Raw genomic sequence first — 26,837 nt, forward strand, 5'->3', positions numbered from 1 at the left:
GGCACATTCAGTAAACTTTTACCTTCAGAAAAATTTATTCTCTTATTTTTTTTCTTGATAAACAAAAATGTTTTCATCATATTGCATATCGGTTTCATGTTTTGCTTTGTTTATTTTTGCTTATTTATTCACGTTGCAAGTCATCGAAGATGATGTGATAGCTACCAACTAAAAAGCACAGCCTTTGGAATCACAGATCTAGGTCAAATTTCTAGCCCCATAAGTTAGTTATTTGCTCTTGTTAAATTACTTAACTTCACTATGGCAGTTTCCTTATCCTTTAACTGTGGATAATAAAATTTCCTTTATAAAACTGTTCAGGACAATAAATAAAATGACACATGTAACAGGCCTAATACCTTTCTCTGCACAGGTTTGTACTAAAAAATTGACAGCAATGATCATCTCTACCTTGATATACTGTATATTTAAATTATTGTCGTACATCACATAATCATATTGTAATATTTGTGGCACATCTCTGAGAAAATTGATTGCAAATTGGAAGAACAAAGTGTTTTAAAGTACTGTCTGATTAAGGTCACTTTTACTTTGGGGTTTAGTTTTCATCTTTTGTAGTGTCAGCAACACCCCAAACATTTTTCCAATTATAAGTCTTTTTTTTCTTCGAAAAGAAAGGCTGTTGAATTGTTTCACCAGTATTCTTCCTTAATAATAATGCCAGGGAGATTTGCTCTTCCTTTCTCTCAAAGAGGTCATAAAGGTTCAGCAGTGCTTCAGGAACTTCCCTAAATAAAGCCACTCTCATTCCCAGCTGGCCATAGAGTAGATGCCACAGAAGTGCTTACATGAAGACACAGCAAATGGGCATCAGTTGCTGGTATCATTAAGGAGTACAGAAAATGTTTTTTTTATTTAAAAGTATGCTATAAAATTCTGAGTGCGTACACAGTGCTATTCAGAAAATAATTCTCCATATCAGTATAAAAACCACCAGAATCGTCTTGAAATGATGAACTGTTTTTTTTTGTTGTTGTTGTTGTTTTAAAATTTATTTTTTTTTAATTTATTTTGTTTTGTTTTGTTTTAAAATTTCATTTCCAAAATATCTGAGTGCTAATTGGAGTCTCAGGTTGTATTAGGTGCATACTAGCTACAAGGATGGATGATGTAAACTTCTGGAAGGCTAGCTCTCTTTTCCTGTCTGTTTCTACTCTTTGGTTAATACTGGATCCAGCTTGATTACCACACCTTCCACAGAATTTACATATTGTTTTATATTTGTAGTTTAAACATATCTATTAAATAGCCTTGGAGATGCGTGGGCAACTACCTCAAAGGCACTTGGTGACGTTCGCTTATTGATCTGAGTTTCTTAGAAGGCTAGAAACACTGTCTAAAAAAATGTTTAAGCTCTTGTGTGAATTCAGGAAGTACACTCAATATTTATCCCTGTGCCTAAATTACTTACGTTCTTTCTGACCATTCTACATGGCCAAAGTTGTTAAAGAGCATTGTAGGAAAGGCAATGCAGAAAAAAATGTGTTGTGGATAGAAAGAAACATTAAGACTTTCACAGAATCATGGAATTTTTAGGAAAGCAGATGATACATATTTGGTTTTCCAGCTTGTAAAATTTACCTTGGATTCTGTAAGGAATGCACACCATCCTTCTCCCACCCTCCTGAACCCACCAATAAACCCTGAACCGTAGAAAAACATTAATGGTGATCAAGATTAAAATAATAGCATTTTTGGAATAATGTGTTGATGTCCATCAAGAGTTTATACTTTTCTTTTTTGGAGAGAAGACATTTAAATCATTTAATGCAGGTAGCTCATTCCCCTGGTATTCATCCTCATTTTGGGACTCGCCTTATTTTGATTCTATCTTCTCCAATTCATTTAGGTGGATCTGGCTCTACTCTGCTCAGAAGAGGCTCAGTCTTCAGAAGGTGCTTAGACCAGAAACTAGGAAAGAAATAGTCCCATGTTACTTTAAAGAGATTTTCCTTGGAATTTTCATCTTGCTTGTTCTCATCATCTCACTTCTTGTTCTAAAATCAAGACAACTGAGCGTAGACTATAGGCATTGGAAAAAATACACAAGTCCTCTGGGAACATCAGTCATTTTTTTCCTCTTAAAGCTTTTAATTTATTACATGAGGCCCAACACATTATGGTAATCTGCTTTATTCAAAGTCTACTGATTTAAATGTTAATCTCATCTAAAAATACCTTTGTGGTATATCTAGGTGCCTTGGCCTACCCAGGCTGGCACATAAAATTAAGCATCACATACTTCTATATAATTAGCCCCGCCAAGCTAAAGATTTAAAATGTGTACTTAACCTTTTCTCAACTGAAGATATGTAGAGAAGTCTCTTATTTTTACATAAGCTGATAAAAATTGGAAAGCCTTATCAGGTGTCCCATTCAAAAGAAATATATAGACAATAACAATGAAAGAAAATCATTGAAAAATATTTATTAATGTCTCTAGAAGAGGCAGCAGAGGGAAACTTCCATTCAAAACACACAGCAATGGCATTAAATATAGTTTCCCAATATTTTTTCATTATCTAACATAATATAGCTACCAATAGCCTCTGGTCTCTAGCTTCTAGGCTCATGTGTTTAAAGTCTTCAAAAACTCAAATTCAGCTTTTACTGTGCTTTTTTCCTCTTTTTATTTCCATTCTTTCACTTTTCCAAAGATAGTCTGTAATGGACTACATGCGACACCCCCCCCAAAATTCATATGTTGAAACCCTCGCTTCCAATGCCATGGTATTAGGAAGTATGGACTTTAGGAGGTGATGGGGTTATGAGGGTCATGAATGGGATTAATGCTCTTGAAAGGAGCTGAAGAGATCGGAGTTCTCATTTTCCACCACATGAGAACCCAGACCAAAGACAGCTGTGTATGAAACAAGAAGCAGTCTCTCACTAGAGCTGAGTCTGTTGGTGATTTAATCTCTGACTTCCCAGCCTCCAGAACTCTGAGAAAGCAAATTTCTATTGTTTGTAAGCCACCCGCCAACCTATGGTATTTTTGTTATAGCAGCTGGAACTAAGCCTCCCCCAATTATCTATCATTTATAATTCGTCCTTTTTGCCCTTTCCAGTTTCCCTGCACTCATTACTCTGGTGGACATATGAAAGGTCTGAGCCTGGCGGACACATAAAACAGAAGGCAGGAAATGCTGAGAGGTTTTTAACACTCCAATGTTAACTACTTTTAAAGTTTTCCTTTTTTTCGGGATTTTTTAAAAATTGTCAATATTAGGGCTGAGCCTGTGAGTTGGACAGGTGACATATCTTTTTTCCACGGGTATAAACTTTTCAAATTCTACCGAAACCCACCTGCCCTACCTCCAGAACTCAACCTCATCTTCCATCTACTTCTCTTCATGGTTTATGAACTTCTTTTTTTTTTTTTTTTTTTTTTTTTAGATTTTATTTATTTATTCATTCATGAAAGACTGAGAGACAGAGAGAGCCAGAAACAAAGGCAGAGGGAGAAGCAGGCTCCATGCACCGGGAGCCCGATGTGGGATTCAATCCCGGGTCTCCAGGATCGCGCCCTGGGCCAAAGGCAGGCGCCAAACTGCTGCGCCACCCAGGGATCCGGTTTATGAACTTCTTACAATCTCTGAACACACCTTGTATTTTCTGATTTCTATGCTCTTACATGCTATCTCTTTGATTTTCATAAGCCCTCTCCTCTCTTTTGCCTTCCTGACTGTCCACACAAAATTCAACACCTAGCTCAAATACCATTCTCTGAAGCCTTCACACACTCCCTTAAGACACGTTTCTTTCTCTTGTCTGGTTCCACTACACTGTGTACATACCACAAACAGTGCTTTTCGTATTGCACTGGAAACATGGCTTTATAAATCTGTCAAATCAGGTGGAATTACTTAAGGGCTAATTTTTATTATGGCTGCATATTTTATCTATGGCTACATCCACAATTTTATTAATCTGGACTTTTGACTATAAGAGATAGAAATCCAACCCTAACAGGAAACTAGTGAGAAACTGATACACTCTGTGATCTCACGTTAGCAACTCTGAAGGAAAGCAAACCTTCTTTCCCAAACATCCACAGATTAATCCCCCTGAGTCACAGCCTCATCTATGAATTTGTCACTATGCCGAATACAATGATTGCCTTAACCTAAGTCAAATGCCTATCACTGTGGGCTCAGAGAACATTGCCTTCATGACCATTCCCCTGGGACCAAAAGGTGAAGGGGGAGCTGATGCAGAGAGGGAGGATACTGACATCAAGGGAAAGAGGGGATACGGCTACATGAAAGACAGCTGAAAACCAGGGCAACTGCAGTTTGCTACTCCAGAACCTTGCCCAGTATTTGGTACTTGATAGGTGCTACATAAATGTTGAATTAATAAATAAACACTAGTTGTTCTCCTGTGTCTTAATAATGTTCTCATTATTAAATGATCTATCACCAAGTTTAATACATTGCATTTCCAAGGTCAATTACCCACAATAATTCACCTCAAATTTCACAATATTAAATTCTGATACTTCATGGACCGATCAGTTTCTCAAATATTTCCAACTCATAGTGGGAAATCTAATATTGATGCCACTTAAAAAAGCAATTTAGAAATCCTACAAATAATCAATAAAGCTTTACAAGACTTAAATATATATAAATATACTACATTAACATATATATTTGCACACATACATACATTTATATGCATGCACCCATATTGGAAGAGGTCATTGTCATATTGGAGAAATAAGTTTTAATGTAGAATCACCAAGCTATAAACTTGATGAAATTCATTTTGCAATCTGCCCTACAACTACATACTAAAATTTTTTTTTATTTTCTTATGTATACATAATAAACAGTGTTTTATCAGGCAAAACTTAGGTTTAAAGAATAGTTCCTCCTGTTTGGGATAGTTTAGGCACTGTTTTGTCTCCAGAGAAAGTGGCAAGTGAAATGAGCACAAAAGAACAACTGAATAATAGATAACACAGTGAAGGTAAGCTTTCATGGCCCTTTTTTCTGCTGTCATATTTAGATCACTCTTACATTATTGAAGGACACTGTCTTTAGCAATCAGATCATAAAAACATCTTTCAAGGTGCAAATCTTTATGGTTTGAAAAACTAATTAAAATAAGTCATGTTCTTTAACTTTGTTTTACAAAAGAAGCCATTAGCCTTAAAATATCACTTTTAATAAAAATCCAGGATTGACACATAATCAGTGCAAATAAAAGCATAATCCCTCACAATAACATTTTATAGTCTCTCATTCTCCTTTCACTACCTCTTATCCTTACAGTTATTCTCAGCAGCATCAGAAACCCAGAAATTGTGTAGAGCAGATATTTTGTCCCAACTTGTCAAAAATAAGCAACAGACATAGTTATATACAAATAAAGCCATTACTGAATCCACAGGAGCCAAATGAACTATACAAGGTGTTAATTAATTTTGCATTTCTAACATTTCAGTCATCATTTCCTTGGAAGTGGACACCTACGCCAAGAAAAGAAATGTAGCCACATGTAGCTATTAGGTACAAAAACTATTCTTAATATACAAATACAAAACTTTTCTTGGATAACATTTATATTTTCCATTAGCATCTGGCTCTTTTTCCAATAAAGTTCAGTATTTGTGACAGCCTTTCTTTCAGAAATGTGAAGGCTTTCTTGCCGAGAGCATTTCAAATGTTCAGAAATACCAACTGTGATTCAAATGATTTATAAGGTCATCACCCAAGAAAAGTCACATACACTGAATCTCCAAGTAGCCAAACTGAGGGAAAATATAAAGAGAGGGATGTGTGTGAGAGTGTGTGAACTGTGGGGGAGGTGGGGTTCAGGCCGACACTTGGGGGGGTAGCTTCTAAAATAGATAGTGAGACAATGCAGTATTAAGTAACAGAAGTAAAATGTAGACCCGAAAGAGTTCTTAGTTTCTAAATATTTCTTTAGCCTTCCACACCATCCAGCCCACTGCCTTACACATAGTAGGTGCCCCATAATAATTTGTTTGAATTGATTTGACAACGTATAAGTAAATTTGTGTCAGTACGTAGAGTAAAATAGGTGTAACTAGTCTCCTTTCCAAAAAGAACAGCTTGTTCTACTTTTATTCTTAATAATATCAACAACAAATATTTGTTTAGTGCTTACTATCAACCAGATGGTGGGAGATATACTTTATATGGCTGATCTGATTCAAGTCCTAAAGTCCTCCTATGTGACAGTTACTATTACTGTCTAAATTCACGTGTGAGGGAAAGGAAAGCACAGGGTTCCGAAGAATTCTCATTTGCTATGTGTTCCTCTCCTCTGTTCAATCTCAGCTTAAATGTTGGCTCCTCACAAAGGCCTTCCCTGAACACTTTTGCCCCATATAGTTACACTCCATCCCATTTCCCTTACAACACTTTACTAAAATGTTATTAGGTAGATAAATAAATAGATATAGATATGATCTCCAACCACTCTCTGTCCCCATAATTGGTCACCTGTCCTCCTGTACTCCCCGGGTTACAGCACTTGTATAGATAGCACTTGTCTCAGTAACAGCTTACTCATTTGTCTCTTACATTCTTTATACTGTGTTGTCCAAGGTCCTTTTCCATCTTGTTCACCATTGCTTTCTCATCACTCAGAAAAGTGCTTAGAATACGGTGGGCACTCAGGAAGAATGAACACAATGAATAAATTAATAGGCAGCACTGCTGGGAATCCAACAGCTCAAGTCTGGAGTCAAGTAAATATCTGTTGGAATTCCCTCTCCACGCTTGTTAGATCTGATTATATATATATATATATATATATATATAATTTTATAAAGAATAACATGGGTGGATCTTCAAACTTTTATAAAATTTTATAGAGAATAACATGGGTGGTATCTTCAAACTTCCATAGAAAGCAAAAAAGAGAAAAAAGGCCAGTAGGCAGAGGCCAGGTCATGAAGGTATATGTGAATGAATTAAGCAATTAAGAATTTAGGCTAAGAAAAATGGGACACAATTGAAAGAGAGTAACATAATATTATTATATCGCCTTTTGGGGGTAGAGATGCTGAGATGAGATGGGGGCTGGAGGCAGCAAGACCTACTGCGGTGGCCTTATTAAGAAATAGTCCACTATAGGGGCACCTGGGTGGTGTGTTGGTTGAGCATCCAATTCTTGATTTCAGCTCAGGTCCTGATCTCAGTGTTGTGGGATAGAGCCCTGCATCAGGCTCTGCAGTCAGCTAAGGAATCTGCTTGGGATTCTCCCATCCTCTCTCTCTCTGCCCTTCCCACTTATGTTCCCACTCTCTCTCAAATAAATAATCTTTTTTTTTCAAATAAATAATCTTTAAAAAAAAGAAAAAGAAAAAGAAATAGTCCTCTATTAATAGGTAATAGCAAGAAGTATGGGGAGGAAATAAGCACATCTGAGAAAGATTGTGGAGATATTTAGAAGGGAGAATCAACAGGAATTAATTGATTTTGTATAGAATAAATGAGGAGGAAAGGAAAAAGCAAACTAAACTTCTGGGTTTATAACTTGAGCAATCAGATGTCAATACTGAGATAGAAAAAAAATAGAAAATTAAACTCCCCAGGGCAGTGGAATGGCCAATGGGTCAATGTGCTATGGAAGACAACTGGAAGCACGTGTGGAACATATTGAGTTTGAGACCTCTCTCAGACCTCCAAACTGACAGATCCAGTACAAAGTTTTATACAGGCCTCGGTGTCAAGAATGAGTTCTGAACTGGAGCTGTAGATTTTGTCTTCATGAGTATCTAGATGTTGCCATGTCAGACATGGGGAGGTGCTAGGAAGACACGTAGAATGAGATGTCCTAAGGAACAAAAGTCAAGGGAAGTATTGAGAACGGGAGCTTTAAAAAGAGACTAATAAGGACCATTTAGAGGACAGGAAGAAAAGTAGGAAGTGCCACAGATGCCAAGGAGTGAAGACTCCAGAATTAGAGGAGCCCCACAAGCCCAAATGAGTTATAAAGTACATGTGGATTGAAAATAGCCCCAACACTGACAGAAAGAAAGCAGCAATAAAAGTTATTGATGTACCTACCATGAGGCACCTGGCTGGCTCAGTCAGTTGAGCAGTTGACTCTTGATTTTGGCTCAGGTCATGATCTGAGAGTTGTGGGATTGAGCCCTGTGTTGGGCTCCACACTCAGCGGGGAGTCTGCTTGAGATTCTCTCCCTCTTCCTCTGTCCCTTCCCCGCTTCTCTCTCTCTCTCTCTCAAATAAATAAATAAATCTTTTTTAAAAAATTATTGATATTCCAGGACTGAATGACCAGTTAGGTGGAGCCAGAATGGCAACAGGACATGGAATGGCAACGATAACTGGGAGGCTAGTGCTTAAGACTTTAACAAACAGCAACTGGGTGTTCATGGATGACGATGATGTGGAGATGATAGAGCACAACCAGAGGCACGAGCGTCACAGGGCAGGAGTTTTTCACTTGGGTAGAGGAGAAATGGTGTGCACAGCAAAGCACAGTAAACATTAGCAAATCCACTTCCCAACTTAGAAACACTCAGTTGGCCTTGAAAAAGTGTTTCTGACACATGGAAACTACACAAGGTCCTTTTATCATAAGACATAATTTATTCAACTTCAAAACCTATGTAATGTTCTGAAAATTTTCTATATCTTTTTTAAGTCAGGAAAATATATATGTGCCTACTGCTTAAGATATTTCATGGAAATTCCCACACATCTCAATGCTTCAAATAAGGACAGGTATGATGATCTTCTAGATTATCTTCTAGATTTTGAGAGAATGCCACATAAGCTCCAACTTATGGAAGTAATTTTGAAAAACCTAGATAGTAAACACAATTCTCTCTTCACTGAATTTAACCTCTTAGAGTTCTAAATGTATACCTCACTGCCTTCAAAAACTCTCAATTCATTCATTAAATCCCAGCAAATAAAAGGGCATTTCCTCTGGTGTTGGCAGGTTTCCTTAAAAAATATACTAAGAATAAGATTCATAACAGCATTTTCATCCATTAGAGAGAATTCATCTTGGAAATGGTAAGGATTTAAACTTTTTAAACTTTCACACAGATTTATTCTTTTATTCTGGGACTAGTACCCATTCATCTTTCAATCAAAAACTTTAAAAGGGAATTTTATGTTTTAACCTTAGATGTTCCATGTTATTAAGAGTTTTAAATTATCTGTGTAGGATTTGCCTTTCTACACAACCCTTTTTATCCTTGATCTCCATAAACACAACTTTTAACTAAATTAGCTTCTTTTATGTTTGCATAAGGTAAAGAATCCAAGGTTGCAGATTTTCCTCTAGAATAGGAGAAAAAAACAGAAAAATTAACTCACATACATTAAAACAAAAATTATAGTTACAATGGACAACATATGAGTCAGTTACTTTTCCCACCACACTCCCACAACAAGAGGAGATAAGCATTGGGATTGGGTAGTGCCAAAAACAGGAAAAAATATGCTATCTCGTGCCTCACATCAACTTCCTCCACAGTTCCCTGGACAAGGAACCCCACAGTTCAACAAGAGAGTTTATCTGAATAAAGAATTTGTTTTCTACACATTTCTAAAACTGTCATTGTCAAATAATCTTAGGCACATATAAAACAAAACAAAACAAAAAACCAATGGTGACTCCATGCTCTAGTCTGAACTTAGTTTAGAATCTTTTAAAATAAGCAGTGTAGGTAGACATTATAGGACTCCAAGAGGCCTAGAGACCAGTCGGTTATTGTGCCAACCTTCATGGTTACCTGCCCCTAATTTCACCCCCTACCCCCATCCCTTGGTTGGCACTTGATACTCGATCTCTCTTTAACGTGGTTATGTGTCCAGACCCAGGGGGGACAATGAGCGCTCCCTGAGCTCCAGCTTCTATTACATGTAAAGGTGCCCACACGGTGCAGCTGGAACATATGAGGCATAAAGAGAAGTTTCCTTGAGAAACTTGATAAATGTTTGCTTTCCTAGTGAGAGGGGCTAGATGTCATTGGCTGCTCTTCTTCTCTTGTCAAGCTGGACATAATACCTGGCACACGAGCAGCCATCCTGTGGTCAAGAGGCTAGCAAGAGCACGAAGAGGGATCAGTAGAATCAGATGGCAGAGAAGAGGAGAAAGCATCCTGGTCTCTGATAATAACTTGAACAGCTGAACTCACACCAAAACAATCCACCTTTGGATGTTTGGTTTTATAGGAAGAATAAATACCCACTGATGTAGGCCTTTTAGGCAGATTTTCTATTATTTGAAGCTAAATGTATTTACAAGTGATGCATCCTTTTGTTACTTTCTCACATTAGTCGCCTTGATTTTAGCACTTTGCTTGTTAATTTTTTTTTCCTTTTTTTTTTTCTTTCCAACTGTCTGAGCAGATCCAAATCTTTCTCTCACTCAACACCCCCTATGGAGTGTGACACTGAGGATGAGTTCCCTCAGCTTTCAGAACTGTTCTAGCCCTTTCCTTTCCCAGGGGCATAAGTTACCGAGTACAGTGAGGAAAGTCCCAACTCCCTACTTCATTTGCATGGGTTCATTGGTCAGGTCCCACATCAAACAGCCAACTAGACCAATTTAGGGATAGAAAATTCTTGCAGGAACTTTGAAAACATCTATTTCATTCTTTGCCAGAATGTAGAATCTATCATTCAGGGAATAGTACACACAAATATTTTCATAGCTTATTAAAAACAATAATTAACAGAACCATTATAAATGTATATTTTTTCCAAGAAAGAAAAAAAAATCATTGCCTATAAGTTCAAAGGAAGAGGGAGCCTGAGACCTCTGAGGGGGAAGCTGATCAAAAAGTAAGATTGGTCTCTCCATGGACAGGACAGAAGGGAGAGCCCTAATATTGGAGGAATTAACTCACTTAAGGCAAGAGGTAAAAAGCAATGTTCAGAGTTTCCAGACTCTGTGGAAAGTACAGAGCAAAGGGAGCAGTGCAGGAGAAAACTGTAATAAGAGACAGCATTATGGAACAAGACCGCCTTCAGCTCGGATTAGGGCATGTGGCCGCTGAGTCCGAGGCTTGCAGGGAGCTGTTTGAGGTCTCAGGGCTTGACAGCCTGTAGGTGATATGCTCTAGGGCATGAATGGAGGCCATTCTCACACTCTGAAAGATTGATAAAAGCCCTGCAGGACATCTTAAAATGGAATATAATATTTTCTCTTGTGTCCCAGTGCCTAGTAAACATGTAATCAGTGTGGTAAACTAAAATGAACTTTTTTGAGACGATGTCTTTAAAATGTGTTTATAGTTCACATTTAGGCCACCCTTTCCAGGATAAAATGGCTTTAGACGTGCTCTGTTCTAGTTTTGATTTTTCTCCCCTAGGTAGGTGACTATGCAGCACACGTGCTATCGACAATCAGAAGTTTCTCCATCCAAGTAAGTGTCTTGAATATCTTCATTGTTTAATCTAATCTAGTTTAATTTCTTGATTCATTCATTTTAGCATTTACTCAGTTTTTAACTATGTAAAAACAAAAAAGTAGAAGGGAACACAATTCCACCACCTATCTGTATAGCAATGGAGAAAATTCAAACAGTAGACAACAGCCTCCAACTCCCTCTTACTAACAGTAACCATTGTTAGCACCTTACTGTGTCTGTGTCCAGATTGTCCTCACCCTCCTCCCAAAAACAAAAAACAAACAAACAAACAAAAAACCCAACTTTTTGGACATCTAGCTAGATTCTGTAGTTTTATCTAAAGAATACCATCTTGCTTATCATCGTTCTTTTTTCTCCCCTCAAGTTCAGATAGTTATTAATCAGTGTAAACCCCAACATACACATGATTCCATGCATTTAGAGGGGAAATATTTCCTGGATAGGTGAAAATTGTGTGGGTGGCTTCTGGAAGACCTTCATGCTAAGCAGCTTTACAGTGAGACTTTTCATTTAGAAGTCTGGACCTTCTTTCTTCAGTTTGCTGTAATCTACACTCATTGAGTAGAACTTGTACTGGTCATTGGGACCCAGTTTGTTCCAGGCTCTGGGTTATTCTTCCTATCTGCATTGACATCTGGATTGAACAATGCCAGGTGCAAGACATACAGCTCTGCTCTACTAAGTCCGCCCCAATAAATAAGAAGAGGGGGATCAAACTCACATGCTTCTTGGCCTGAGGATCTGGTGTAACAGGTTTGCAGCAGAGGCCTCCAGTCCAGGAGGACATAGCAAATCTGCAAGGCCCAGCACTAAGTAATCCCCATACCGAGTGCTGATCAGCTTGTTCAAGTAAGTACATGCACCCTCAACCAATGACACCAAATACAAGCATTCCAAGTCCTCATTAGACAATACAGCAATCCCAAACTATCTATGACCTGGAAAGTTTGGTTAAACAGAGTGATTTTCCATGTCCTTGAAAGTTTGGTTAAATGAAGTGATATTTCTTTGAAGGAGATAAAATGTTTTATTATCTTTGCATAATTTTAATTTCTATGCTTACTTACATCAAGCAACACAAATTTCAACTATTGCCTTAACTGTCCACTAAATGATCTTCGTTTGGTTCCTTTGTAATCTCATGAGGCCAACATTCATCTTAGAGATAAAGGAAATAGCTATTTTATTTTGTCCTCCTTATTTTTATTAAAATATTGTTTTGGACACTATCCACCAAATCACTCAGCTCTCCCTACATAAAAAACTAAGTGAAAAACATATCTTTTTAATTTATTGCTGGGAGAAGCATGACTTCCCCTAAGCAAATGACAAGCATCTTCTTCTCTGATAACAAAAACTGTGTCACTGACTATATCTTTCCAATTTCAAGGAAACTGAGAGTTAAACATAATTTACAATAACCTGATAAATCCTTATTAGTTGCATATGTGTGTTCTTTTTCTCTTGACTTTCTACTTTTATGTTTTCTCTGGACTTGTCTTTTTTATTTCTGCACTAACATTTATTTTATTTATATTCTTATTGCAAACATCTTCAATTCCTCCATAAAATATATAAACAAAAAATAAAGCTATAAAATCTTATAAAGAGATGTAGATAAATGAATGATAAAACCATTACTTTCGCCCAGTGAAATCTGAGTTTTCTATTTTCTCCCTTCCATCTGCCAATTCCCTACATTCTCACTGAAATGGAAACCAACTAAAAATCCCCAAGCTAAGAAGATACAATTTTCCCTCATGTAAATATCCCTCCCCAGAGTATGTCCATTCTACGTTTATAAGTAAAATTTCCACACAGCTCTTAATAAAGCCAATGTGAAACTTTTGGCCAAGTCAGTCAAGGTGAAAGAGTCAACAAAATGAAATTTAAGGGTAGGATTCTGTTGAGTAAGCCACAGCTCAGCCCCTGCCAGATGTAGAGGTCATGAAGATGGCAGAGGTTCCAGTGGGTCAGGTTAGAATAGAGATTGAGTGGCAGAGGGAAGAGGAACCCAGGCAGTGCATTGGGTGACAGGAGAGCCAGAACTAGGAAGATCTATCCAGGAAGCAGTTATCAAGCAGTTATTGTATGATCATAGCCACAATTAACTTACAAAGTTTGCATTGAAACCAATTTCTAAGCTTGTGAAGTATCATAGCCTAGCAAAAACTAGCAAAAAGGCTGAATTTGAGTTTGTTTCTCCACTCTGTCACTTACTAAATGACTGACATAGAGTCTTTCTTATCATCATGAATTTCATTTCCTTATTTATAAAAAAATGTAAATAATAGCACATATCTTAATGATAACACATAGGTTATGTATGGGTTATGTATATTACATATATAATCATATATATATATATTGCATATGTATATGTATTTATTTATTTAGGACACAGCTAATGATAAATTATGTTGTTTCTTCTTGCCTTTAGTAGCATTGGCCTTGGATTTGCAATAGAAAAATTAGAAGTGTTGCTTTGAATTGGGATGAGAGAGTAGAAATGAGAACATAGCTGGTTACAGTTGAGTGTACTATCTGTCCTTTAGAGTTCAAAACTGGTTATGGTATTACACTGCTTTTTATTTTCCAGAGGAGAGCTTTAGGAATACATATTTAAATATTCATATAAAATGATATGATGTCTGGAATTTGTTTCAAAACACTCCAGAGGGAAGAAGGAAGTGGTTGGGAGTGTAGATAGAACAAGACTGATTGGTCATGAGTTCAAAATGATTGAAACTGAGTGATGGCTACATGAGAGTTAATGATACTACACTACTCTTACAAATATTTCAATGAAAAGTTACAATAAAAAAAATACATAAAATACTTTATTAATCAAAGATCAAATAAAAATTGAAAATTAAATTCTTGAAAATATCTATTTTGCTGTAATATGCTATCTGTGCAATTATTGTTTTACCCAAAATTTATCTTTTGGAACTTAGACCAATAAAACTGGATGAAGTATATTTTTAAATTAAATAAATATATAAATCTTTATAGTATTTATTCTCATTTCTGACACACTCGATTTTTTTCTTTTACTTTTGGTTCATATTAGTGGGATATTAGAAAGAGACAATCAAAAGAATTCAGAGTGGCATTGTGATCTGAGCAAATTGGCCCCTTGATGAAAAGAATTAAATTAAGTGAAAGTAACATTAAAAAAAATTATTTTCGTGCCAGGTCATTACTAGAGAAAAGAGATGTGAGACTAATCAGGGATAATGGCAAGAAACCAAGAACTCTGAAGAGTAGGTGTTAAAGGAGGTCTGAGATAAAGCTGAAATAACTTTACTAATTTATGTAGATGATACAATGAAGCTAAGAATAGGGAATGTGTGTGTAATAGAATCAGGTTAATTAGAAGGAGGGAAATGACTTCAGAAAACCACACTGAGTTCAAAATTGGAAGCAAAACTAAAGAAAGTAGAAATGTAGACATTTTAGGAGAACATTCTGAGAAAAAAAAAAATCAAATGTTAAGGGTATTGGAAATTTTGAAAGGTGAGGACAAGAAAAATGCCAAGCTGTCCTGCAAATACAAATGTTTGAAGGATTGATCATGGGCACATGGCACCTATTTCTGAACTCTGCGGGCCAGTGGTGGGTGAAAGGGCCAAAGGGCCATCATATGAAAGACTAAATGACCTCTCTGCGGTAAAGACACGTTTCAAAAACTCCTTGGAACCTCCACGGCAGCATAGACTCCACCGACAGAGGATAAAAATTCTACAAAACATAATCCAATCACCTCCTGAACCTTCAAATTGCATGTTACAGTTAATAGAAGTATTGATTCAATTGTCAGAGTCACTATACAATTCTTCATTGAACAGAATCCTGGATGGTGAGAAGTCTAAAGCTGGGCACAAATGAATAATGCACATTTTTCTTGATTTTGCAATTATATGGGGAAATCTTACCCTGCTGTGTGCACACACACATACACCCACACACACACACTCAACACCAACTCCGCCCTATTCTCATTACATCAGTTCTTGATAAGGCGCCTACACAAATCAGTGGCAAAGGTTACAGCTTTTGAATTCAGGTTGATCTCAAGTCCTGTCCTAACTCCGCCATCCACTGGCTGTATTACTGCAGTCACGATCCTTAACCTATCACCTACTCCGTAGGATTGTAAGAATTGAATGTTATAACAATTACACAGCACTTAGCCTGGATTGCAGCACATAATAATTTCTGGTGTGGTGGTTTTCTCAGGCTGCTATTAGAAAGAAAGAGCTACTGAATAGACTCAGAAATGTGGTAAAGTGTTGCTGGGAAATCCCGAGAAACAAAAGCTACAAAAGCCAAGGAGTGGTATGTACCTCAGCCACCTCTTGGTGACATCAAGCATGTTGCATGAGCAGCTCTCATAAAAATATTAACTGTGTCCAAAGTGGTAGAGATTTGTGCCTATGGTGTGATTTGGGGACCAACTCAAACTATTCTCCCGTCACTCTGCTGTATTGCCTGAAATTTCCTCACTGAAGACAATTCCTTTGGGGAAAAGAGCATGAAAATAAGAATTACACTGTAACTTATTTTTAATCCCCAGCACCTAGCACAAAAAATTATTCTTAAAATTTCATTGGATAAATATATGTTACGTATATACTATGCCTCAGACACCGTGCAAGGCTTTGGGGAGACAACAGTGAACAAAGCTACCTTACAAAGAGTTGCTACCCTTACAAAATTTATGATCTAGTGGATAAAAGAATTAACTCATTAGTGAAGTCATGAGTTTAGGGGCGCCTAGGTGATTTAGTTGGTTAAGCATCTGACTCCTGATTTCCACTCAGGTCATGATCTCAGTGTCTTGAGATTGAGCTCTGCATCGGGCTCCACACTGGGTATGGAGCCTGCTTAGGACTCTCTCTCTCCCCCTCTGCCCCCCTCCCTCACTCCTGCTTGCTCTCTCTCTCTCTCTCTCTCTCTCTCCCTCTCTCTTAAAAAAAAAACTGTTTAGAAGTTTGGATCACGCAGCCTTCAAATCATGTTAATGTTTCACAATATGTAATTGATAAATCTCCTGCTGTAATTTAGGATAATTGTAGTAACTACTATAAAAAAATAACAAACACATTAAGAAAAAAACCCTCAGATTCATTTTCCTTAAAATGCATTCTAAAATATCTAAAACTTCCCTCCTCCCCTTCCATTCTTATTCCTTTCACACGACAGCTTCACCGAATGAGCCAAATGTGATCAGTTTCAGAAGCTCTTCAGGATCATTTTCCAATTTTAAGATACGATCTTCTCCAGTGCATGTTTATGACTGAGTTGCCTAAGCTGAAGTTGGGGAAAAGGAAGGGTGGGATGAAGCAGAGATCATGAAAACCATCTGGCAACAGAAATTGGAAGATTACCTCCTCAAAAACCATTAAAAGGTTTAATGTCAAAAGAAGCAAGCACTCCATAAGGAAAAACGGTGAAAGCTAAGGAAGTGGACCAAGAGGTTAAAGGGTGTCTTCAATGGAAACTGCATTGTTTAGAACACACTCAGGGATAAATTTTATGGAGTTTGCACCTCCCATTGTCTTTAGATATTTTATAATTCTGAGAGATATACAATAACTGGCAGAAAACACAGTAATCCAAAAAATTATTGGTGTTAGGTACACAGATAAATTCTGTCCAGTGGAGGTTCAGTGGAATTCCCTCTCCACTGTTGACGTCAGCTTTGCTTCTATTAAGTGAATTCAAACCTGCCTTTCTGATGAGCTTATATATTAGGTGGCCCTTTAGACTCCTTCATACCCATTAGTTTTAATATCTTTTTTGGTTCCTTCATTAATTAATGAGTGAGATAAAATGTTTGACATGTATTCATTCTATATCTGTGTGAGTCATGATTATATTCTCTTTCAACATTCATCCTTTACCAATAAACCAAATCCTCAAACCAAGTGAAAAATCTCCACTGTGGTCTTTATAACTCCTTTCCCTTAAGATAAGTGAAGGTTAAGACAAGTTGAGCCAGAGAAAGTGTTATTTGATCTAATAAAAGAAGACAGTTCCGATGGACATGAATTTGATAATCACCTTACCTCCCTGAAAGGAGTCAGAAAGGGCATTTCAAAAGTCCTGAAGGAACTATACCTTGCCTGCGGTGGAAAAATAATAATTATATTAGCTGCAAACCATGACCCCAGGCTGGTTTCAGAGGACTATGAGGAACTATAGGCATAAAGCGAGTAGGTACTTATTATCGTATAGCTCTATTTAGAGATGTTTGTCTCGAGAAATGAATCAAATTTTATTAGTTTACTAACAGATTTTGCCTCACCAAAGTTATACCCATATCCAAGTGCATTTCCCTTACTTGTAGAAGTTACAGAGCCCACATTCCTTCCCATTCTTTTTTTGTCACATAATAAAGCCATTCCAAAAGTGGAATAGCATTTCTTTCTTTAATGTGTTCCTAACGTGATTTGTGAAATCTAAGATATAATTTATGTTGCTGCTAAATTCCCATTATCATGTCATTATTCTTGGCTTGATTATTATAAAAATTGAACCTGGCTAATTATTTGAGACTGGCCACATGACAGGTCTGAGATAGTGACTCTACCCGCAGGAAACAAAGTATGAAGAGGCCCAAAGACACATGAACCAGGTTCCTGGATGACATAAACCCTTGTGTCAGATAAAACTAAGATCAGACTTTTAAACATGGACTTTTAAATATAAAGCATATAATTTCCAGATGTTACTGTTGTCGGTCTAAAGATTTGAAATGTTATGAATAAAGAAATGGAGATGAACATACCTAGAGAAATGAAGACTTTGTAGCTAACAACCATCCTTTTTTCATTATATTTAGTAGAAGCATAAAGGCTTGGAAACCCAATTCACTCCCATCTGATTCTAATTCTAAATCTATGTAGTGAATAATTACACTAAATGACCTTCAGGATACTTTTGGGCATTTTAAAAGTGTGTATTTTGAAGTAATTGGCAGTTCTTCATAAAAGTAATTAAAATTTAAACAGTGAATTTTGAAAAACAAAAGAAATCCTTGAACTCAAATTTAGCCAGAAAAAAAAAATTTAATAAGATTTTCTTCTCATTTCAATCATTTTCTAAAAATCTAGCACAAGTCAAGAAATCATAGAAAACTTAACAAAGCTCTCTAGAGCCTGAGTACATGTGATAACGACTTGGTACAAAAACATCAAAGGATGGAACAGGAAAAGCCATAAGCTCAGTGTTAGACAGGTTGGGTCTGAGGTAGAAATTCCACCAGGTATGTGAAAATATAGACCTGGAGCTCAAGAGAGATGTCAGGGCAGGAGACATAAAGTTGAGCTCTGAAGCCATAAAAACAGGGTACATTCAAAATTGATGGCATATTGGAAAGGGAAGCTCCTGAGAGTGAACCCTGAAGAAAACCATAAAATAAGAACGTGAACAGAAGTGGACAAGCCATCCAAGAAGACAGAAAAGGCCTAAGAAGTAGGAGGAAAACTGCTCCACAATTCTCCACAGTCAAGGAAGAGGGCGGAGACTCAAGGACCATGGACAGCGAAGGCACAACTGCAGCCAAGTGCCCCTGAAATCTGGCAAACTCGGTCCACAAAGCACGTGATCATGGCGAGCTCCCATTTGCAAATAAAATGTATCACTCCAGTCCTCTCCTCCTAAAGGGAAAGACAGTAATTCTGTATTTTCATTCAAAAACAAGAGTATGCAACAGTTTCTTTCTAATTTGGGCAAATACGTGTGAACACTTGCCCTTTCCTACCATATATCAACCTGGGACCACACAAAAAGAAGTTTTCCATCTCTCTTCTTGTTTGCTTATTTGTCTTGCAGAAGGTTTCAACTAGCAAATGGGAAATTGAGATTAGAATTCAAAGTGCTGCCAAAACCATATGGCTAAGAGTCATTTGGATTAAAAAACACGAGATTTGTCTTTGAAACACACCTAATGTAGTTATCTACACTTACATAATACGTATAAACATGTAAAAGACTCCAGATTCATTTATGGCTAACAAATAATGAAAGAAAACTAATCATTTAACAAATGTTAAAAGAGCCAGACACAATAAAAATTAAACAAAAATCAAAAAATAAATTATAGATAGATAGATGATAGATGATAGATAGATAGATAGATAGATAGATAGATAGATAGATAGATAGTAGTGGTTTTGGTTGGGAGGGATGAGAAACAGGATTTTTGTTGTCGTTGTTTGTTTTTAAATAAAATCCAAAAGCTTTTCCACAAGTTTGGTGGTACAAAGAAATAGCAGCCTGAATAAAATAAAATCCCAGAATTTAGTCAGGCTGCCTATAGACATTTACGAGCATTATTTAAACAGATAGCTGATTCTTATGCTGTTTAGCTGCTATTTATGCCCAGAATCTTCTTCCCCTGGCCAGACCACCATCACATCCAAGCAGCGCTTGCTCATAATTATTCTCAAGGCAACTCACAGCAGAGAGCTGGAAACAGGAGTCTCAGTGGAATAGTGCTCTTCCGATTTGATAAATGCCCCCTTTGGTCTATGTGTACAGCGTCCCGTAACATTTACAAACGCTCAGTTGTACCAAAGAGTCTTGACAAAGCTTCAGATGCACACAGGTGTGCTTTCTCTTTATTTCTTTTTAAGTCAGAGTGGAGGGCAGGGTATAAGGTGGGGAGATGTGATGGGGTGCTGCAAGCACCACTCTGAGACTAAGAATGTTTCCCAAATAGAAAACAATAGACATTGCTAGAAGAAGGATTTCTAAAGCCGTTGCGCTTGTTAAAAAGACATACAAAGAGCCATATGGAAAAATAACAAACCTGCATTCAGTTTAAATCCCTCCAAGGGATTAATGTAGGTAAACTAAAGCCCCATCACATCTCTAATTGCAGAACTATATATTCCATCTCTAAGTTTTACAAATTATTACATAATTTTTATCACACTCAGACCCTGGCTGCCTGATTTTCCCTAGATTGGGGATACTCAGGAGTCCACTCCTCCCTCAGCCCTCAGAGTCTAGGCCGTGGGAACACAGGACTGTGAGATTAAGAACAAGGCCCTGCCACCAGTGAACGGCCTTGGGCCAAGACCAGGGTAGGAAGGGAATGGTGCAAAATCATGCCTTATCTTGACATCGGTGTGTGACCCCTAACAATGGAGTTTCCTAAGTGTCAAACTAAATGGTATGCTATTTTAAAACCCTAATATCACACTTGAATTTAAGACAACATGATGCCACAACACCAAGAGGAAAAAGCAAACCCGTATGATACTCCCACAGCGTAAATGTGTGATACCGGCATAGTGTGATTTAAAGGTGAATATTAGGGGCACCTGGGGGGCTCAGCAGTTGGGCATCTGCCTTCAGCTCAGGTTATATCCCGGGTCCTGGGATCAAGTCCCCCATCGGGCTCCCTGCAGGGAGCCTGCTTCTGTCTCTGCCTGTGTCTCTGCCTCTCTCTCTGTATCTCTCATGGACAAATAAATAACATCTTTAAGAAAAATAAATAAATAAATAAATAAATAAATAAATAAATAAATAAAATGTGAATATTAAGCAGGGTTTCACCAACTGTCAAGCATCTTACAAACTATTTCACACTAACAATGCTTGTGGTATGACTAAGCATGTGGGAAGACATATAATCCTTGTTCCCCCACCCTCGCCGCCCTAGATAACACAGGACACCCCACGCTCCATGTTCACAAGTCCTCTCTTACCAATTCTCGCTAAGACCAGTTGACCATGTATTTACTGTGTCGTCACTATTCTGTGTGCTGACTGGATCCTGGTCCCATCGGGAACACTCTCTGGTTATAAAGTTAAAAAAGAAAAACAAAAAAACAGGCTTTCAAGTCCATAAACCAAATCTCAATTCTACCGCTTAGATCGATTGACCTTTCCAGATAGTAGAAACTGTTACCTGTTCTCTTGTAAAGTCAAAGCCTAGGGATTCTTCTGGGATGAGCGAGAGGCACACTCCCTGGCAGCTCAGACCCTGCCCCCAGGCTCCCATGTATTACAGGTCTGAAGCTCATCCTTCCACGACCTTCCACTTTGATCCTTACTAAGGAACCCCTCTCTATGCTGCAGGGGCCCCGACAGGCGTGGACAATGAAAAATGAAAATCAACCAATTATTCATAGCTTTTATCTTTGTCCTTATATTATCAGCTGGAGGGCCTGCCTCTGTCCCGTGGTCAACCAATAACGCCGTGGTCCACGTGGTACTGATTGTGTGCCAGCCACTTCACACGCTGTCTCGTAAGCTCGTGAGGGTGAGGGCTCTTAGCACCCCCATTTTGTAGATGAGGAAATGTGGGGCTGAATGTTTCACCTGGTGTTCAAAGGCTATCCAGGAACCAGGTCAAGATTCAATGCAGGTAATGTGACTCCGGAATCTGTACTGTTAACCACCACCCTCTACGGACTCAGAATAATAGTACTGGACTAACCAAGAAGAAATGCCGTCTCCCTGTGCACAGTGAGGAGCTACAAGAATAAGAGAAGATAAAGGAAGAGAAACAAGGTTTTATCAAGAAGACTTTTTTTTTTATCAAGAAGACTTAATTAAGAATAGGCATTATGTGTACATCAGTGCAATAAATACGGAGAGACAACACGTATAGGGGCTTAAATAATAGCTAAAGAAAGAACACAACAGTGTAATTCTCTCATTGTCAATATGTAATAGAAACTTCCAAGCTCTACAACAATGCCCCCATAGTGTACCGTAATTATCTATTTTCACACACGTTTCCCTGTTACATTGAGGCTGTAATCAGGGTCCCATTCACCATCGTATCTGCAGAGCCTGGCACCTGGACTGGCACATGGCAGATATTCAAACCATGCTGAATGAATGATGGCTGAGTGAATCAGTGCTTGAGACCCAAGTCAACAACAACAGATGCCAAACTCTTGGGAGATTTTCAGGGACAGAAGCAAACTACAGAGGGGTGACGCAGTACCATGTCTCAAGGAAGTAGGTCTTTACCCGGGTTATGTAGAATGAGTGGAATTTTACCTTGAGAGGAGAGCTGATTGAAAGACAACAAGCTGTCACTTTTAACGGCAATGCCATCCTCGCTCACCTAAACTTGGCAATTTCAGGAAAAATTCGTAGAAAGACAATATTGTTTTCTTTTTTTTTTAATTTATTTTTTATTGGTGTTCAATTTGCCAACTTATAGAATAACACCCAGTGCTCATCCCATCAAGTGCCCCCCTCAGTGCCCGTCACCCAGTCACCCCCAAATATTGTTTTCTTTTAAGAGCTAAGTTGAGCAATCTTGGGAACAAAAAGCGATGAATAAAAGATATAGGAAATTTTGGCCAACTATAAGAAAGGTGCTAAAGTCAGGCTAATTAAAAAGTATATTTAAAGAAAAATTCTAGAATTGTATCCTCACATAACTGCCTACGGACTTTCTACTGTCTGGTAGGAATACTGCAATATTCCAACAGCCTTATAATTTAGATCTCTACCCCTCCTTAATTCTAATGGGTGTTTAAAGAGTTTCATGGTCTTCTGATTATTGCTTTAAAAAATGCGTTCTCATAAAGAATACACAGTAATGCTGCTTTAGAATCAATATACATTTTCATAGTTACTCTTTCCAAGGGATATTGAGATTATAACAAAATGTAATTTATTCCAACCTGAGAAGCATACTCAGAACAAGCCATTACTCTTCTGTATTTCTAATACATCATTTTCCTCATTAGATTTTGCTGGCACAATCTTCCCACTCGTATGCATTCTTCAATGATATAAGTTTATATTCAATTTGATTGCTTGGGGCAATCAATTCTTTAAAAGCTATTCTTAGATTAGATGCCTGAGTTTACATATACAGCATAATATCTAAGAGAAAAGCTAAATTGTCATAATCAGCCATGGACCTGCAGTTTGAAAACAAAGGAACCAAACTGGAAAGGAGAAGGGAGGTTAGTACAGTCGTTTTACCTTTCTTAGTGTAGATGGAATCACTTGCAGCACCAACACCTGAGAGGTCTTAATGCCCATCAGTTATTTCATGGCCTAATTTTTACCTTTTCAAAGATTTTAGGACTGTGGTATTGAGTTAAACTCCAGAATAGTTTTTAACCTGTTTTTGTATAAGGAACACCACTGAAATGTTGACGGAGCATGGGGATCCCTTCTGTATTAGTCTCCTAATGCTGTTGTAAATAATTTAATGGCTTGAACCAATATGTATTTTATTACAATTCTGTAGGTCACAAGTCCAATATGTGTCTCACCAGACTAAAATCAAAATGTGGGCAGGCTGCATCCATTTCTGAAGGTTCTAGGAGATAATTTGTTTCCTACTTGTTTAGATTACAGGCCGATATTCAGTTCTTTGCAGTTGTGTGATGATAAAGATCCCCATTTTCCTGTTGTCTGTAGCTAAGAGTCTTTCCCACTATATTCTTTGACTTATGTTTGCTTTCCTCCATTTTCAATGCCAGTAACTGTAGTTCCAGTCCTCATGTCTCATGTCTCTGAGCCAATATTCTTCCTTTCTCTTCCACTTTCAGGAACTTAATTATTAAATGAAACCTATTTGAACAATCTGGAATAATCTCCTGACTTAAATGTCCTTAACCTTAACATATCTACAAAGTCCCTTTTGTCAAGTTATATAACAAATTCATTAAGTATTAGGATGTGGACATCTTTGAGGTCATTTTTCTGCCTGCCATACCTCCTCAGAATAATTTTATAAGATAAAAATAGATAAAATCAAAAAGGAAACCAATTATATCTAAATATGGTTAGTAAAAAATCATTTCAAAACCAATTTGTGATACAGTTACATATGTGCTTCTTCACTGGTGCAATAAATAGTAAGACCAAGTGGTAAGTCTACCAACTAGTGAACTTTTCAATGTTGAACAAAAATGATATTGTGATTAATGGCAAAAACTGCAAATGTGATATAAAAATATATGTGAGTTCGGGACACCTGGGTGGCTCAGCAGTTGAGCATCTGCCTTCAGCTCAGGGCATGGTCCTGGAGTCCCAGGATTGAGTCCTACTTTAGGCTCCCCTTGAGGAGCCTGCTTCTCCCTCTGCCTGGGTCTCTGCCTCTCCCCGTCCCCCCCCCCCCCGCCATCTCTTATAAATAAATAAATAAGATCTTAGAAACAAATGTATGAGTTCATTGTTACCAATGCCCCAGGGACTGCCAGTTTCGTTGTAGTTTGTTGCTTATGTTTATAATTGAAAAAAACTGCTAAATTTCAGTTTGCAATTAGTAAAAATAAATATATATTTGTGTACCCTTCCCCCCAAATTCACAGAACCCCTGGATCTTAACCCCTGATTTCTTGGTACAAAAATCCTGAAATTCTGGTTTGAAATGCTCTTCACCCTCACCCAAAGCACACTTTAGTTTGGACTTCTTGGACAGAGATTTCTAGTTAGAGCAGTTAAAAGACACAGATCATCAGAGTAGATCAGAAAACAAGATTCAAAAAAAAAAAAAAACAAGAAAACAAGACTCAACTATATATTATCTGCAAGAAACTCACTTTAAATATGAAACCACATATATATTATTAAAATAAATGGATGTAGGGATGCCTGGGTGGCTCAGTGGTTAAGCATCTGCCTTTGGCCCAGGGTGTGATCCTGGGGTCCTGGGATCGAGTCCCACGTCGGGCTCCTGGCATGGAGCCTGTGTCTCCCTCTGCCTGTGTCTCTGCCTCTCTCTCTCTCTCTCAAATAAATAAATAAATAAAATCTTAAAAAAATAAAAATAAAATAAATGGATGGAGAAACATAAACCATGCTAATACCAATGAAAAGAAAACAAGAGTAGGTATATTTGTTTCAGACAGAACAAACTTCTTTGCTTCTTTTCAAACAAGCAAGGAAATTTATTAAGGATAACAGGAGCATTATATAATGATAAAAGGGTTAATTCTGTAAGAAGACGTAACAATCCTTACCATGTTTACACCTAACAATAGAGCATCAAACTACATGTGGCAAAAACTGATAGAACTTCAAGGAGAAATAGATAAAGCCACTATCATAGTTAGAGACGTCAACACTCCTCTCTCTATCAGAAATAGATCCAGCAGGCAGAAAAATCAGTAAGGACATAGCTGAATTCAACAACATCATCAATCAACTGTATATTATGAACATCTATAGACTATTTCACCAAACAACACCAGAATACACATTCCTCTCAAACTCAAATGGAACATTCACCAAGATAAACCACATTCCGGGCCATAAAACATAACAAATTTAAAGGAAAAGAAACCATACAATGTCTTTTCTCAAACCACAGTGGAATTAAGTTGGAAGCAACAAATAAATAGCTAGAAAATCCCAAAATGCACAGAAATTAAGCAACATATTCCTAAATAACGCATGAGTCAAAGGATCTTAATGATTACATTGGACCCATCCACATAATTTAGGAAAATCTCCCCATCTCAAGATTCTTAATCACATCTTCAAAGTCTATTTTGTAGTACAAGGTTAAATATTCACAGATCTGAAGATTAGGGCATCTTCAGGTATCTTTGGGGAGCCATTATTTTGTCTAACCACAATCAGCAATGAATATTTAGAATTTGAAATTTGAAATTTAAAAAAATGATCATTTACAATAACACCAAAAAAAGATAAAGTTAGGCGTAAATCTAACAAAATATTATAAGAACTATATGTGCAAAACTACAAAATGCTACTGAAAACAATTCAAGAAGATATAAATAGCGGAAAGATATTCCATGTTTATGGATTAGAAGAGCCAATATTATAAAGATGTCAATCCATCCCAACTTGATCTATACATTTCAGTGCAATCCCAATCAAAAACCCAGCAAGTAATATATAAAACTGTTGAATTACTACTGTACATCTGAAACTAATATAACACTATATGTTAGTTATACTGGAATTTAAAAAAAATAGATAATTGGTAACCCCCGCTTCCCAAAGAAAACCCAGCAGTCTATTTTGTGGAAACCAACAAAGTGATTCTAAAGTTTATTTAGAAAAGCAAAATACCTTGAATAGCCAATGCAATCATGAAGAAAAACAAGCCCAGACAACTCACACATCAAATTCCAAGGTTTACAAAGGCTAAGGTAATCAAGACAGTGTGATATTAGCAAAAGAACAGACACATAGTTCAATGGAGCAGAATAGAAAGCCCAGAAATAGGCCCACACAAATATAGTCAGCTGATGTTTTACAAAGGAGTAAAACAATTCAACAGAGAAAGGATCATCTTAAAAAAAAAAAAGAAAAGAAAAAAAGAAATGGTGGTGGAACAACTGAATATTCACGCACAGAAATAAATCCAGACACAGACCTTATACTTTTCACAAAAATTAACCCAAAATGGATCACACACCATAATGTAAAATTCAAAGCTATAAAATTC

At 37.3% G+C, this 26,837-nt stretch overlaps 1 long non-coding RNA gene across 1 annotated transcript in view; it reads right to left on the reverse strand.

The window, feature by feature from the left end:
• Positions 1-1,750: 1,750 nt before the first annotated feature.
• LOC140622138 (uncharacterized) overlaps positions 1,751-26,837 on the reverse strand; it is a 36,985-nt gene continuing 11,898 nt past the window's right edge. Inside the window, exon 3 of the long non-coding RNA XR_012021833.1 lies at positions 1,751-1,932. This is a non-coding gene — a long non-coding RNA (uncharacterized lncRNA). The remainder of the gene's footprint in view (positions 1,933-26,837) is intronic.

The sequence above is a fragment of the Canis lupus genome, chromosome 31 (assembly GCF_048164855.1).
Source record: "Canis lupus baileyi chromosome 31, mCanLup2.hap1, whole genome shotgun sequence".
In the NCBI taxonomy this organism is placed as follows: Eukaryota; Metazoa; Chordata; class Mammalia; order Carnivora; family Canidae; genus Canis; species Canis lupus.